Below are 862 nucleotides of genomic sequence, written 5' to 3'. Positions count from 1 at the left end.
TTCTAAAGCGTTTTTGAAAAATCGCTTACCCCACCTTTAACAACTACCTTACTAACTATTAATAAGTAGCTAATTAGAAGTTTATTGAGGCAAAAGCTGTAGTTAATAGCTAGTTAATAGTGAGAATTGGTCCCCAAACTAAAGTGTGATGTTAATAAAGTTACAAATAATCCTTATTATACTTAATAATCCTTATTATACTTAATAATCCTTAGTAAAGATACAAATAATCCTTATTCATCAGTATGACTGAATGAGCTGAAAATTTTCCTTCATGTTCTATTTTCAGAAGTCAGGAAAATATGCTTGGAATTTTAGTGTGACATGCATAAGAAGAATATTTGTGGAAAGAGCTCCTTTCAAGTCCACTGCATTATTTTCCCCCTTATTTACTTTATTCCTTTGTATTCCACTGTAACAATGTGAAAAAAAGACAACATATGCAGTACTGTGCAAGTGAGGTCTGCTCACCTGATTTAATTTACTTGAATTCCTGAAAATTCATTGAAATGCACTAAGAATCTCTCGCCTTTATCCCTAATTTCTCACGTCTCTCCAGGTTTGTTTTCACACAGATGCTTTAAAATGTAATTGTCTCCCTTTTTCACTTCTAATCCCTATCAGCAGTGTTTACTGGAATGTTTCTAAAGCAGGTAAATACAATATTTGCTATCTGTCAGAATTACAGAAATCACTTTGAAATATTATCACTCAATGTTCCAGTTAATAAACGTTTATGATTAAGGCTATGTAAAGTGATATTTAACACGTCTGTAATATTGCTGTGGAAATAATCAAGCTTTTGGAGTTATTCATGGTCTGCTGTAGCAATTTGTAAAATGCTTTTACACTTTTAAGTTTC

The sequence above is a fragment of the Sinocyclocheilus grahami genome, unplaced genomic scaffold (genome assembly GCF_001515645.1).
Source record: "Sinocyclocheilus grahami isolate Dianchi unplaced genomic scaffold, SAMN03320097.WGS_v1.1 scaffold53.1, whole genome shotgun sequence".
In the NCBI taxonomy this organism is placed as follows: domain Eukaryota; kingdom Metazoa; phylum Chordata; class Actinopteri; order Cypriniformes; family Cyprinidae; genus Sinocyclocheilus; species Sinocyclocheilus grahami.
This window is presented reverse-complemented; position numbering follows the sequence as displayed.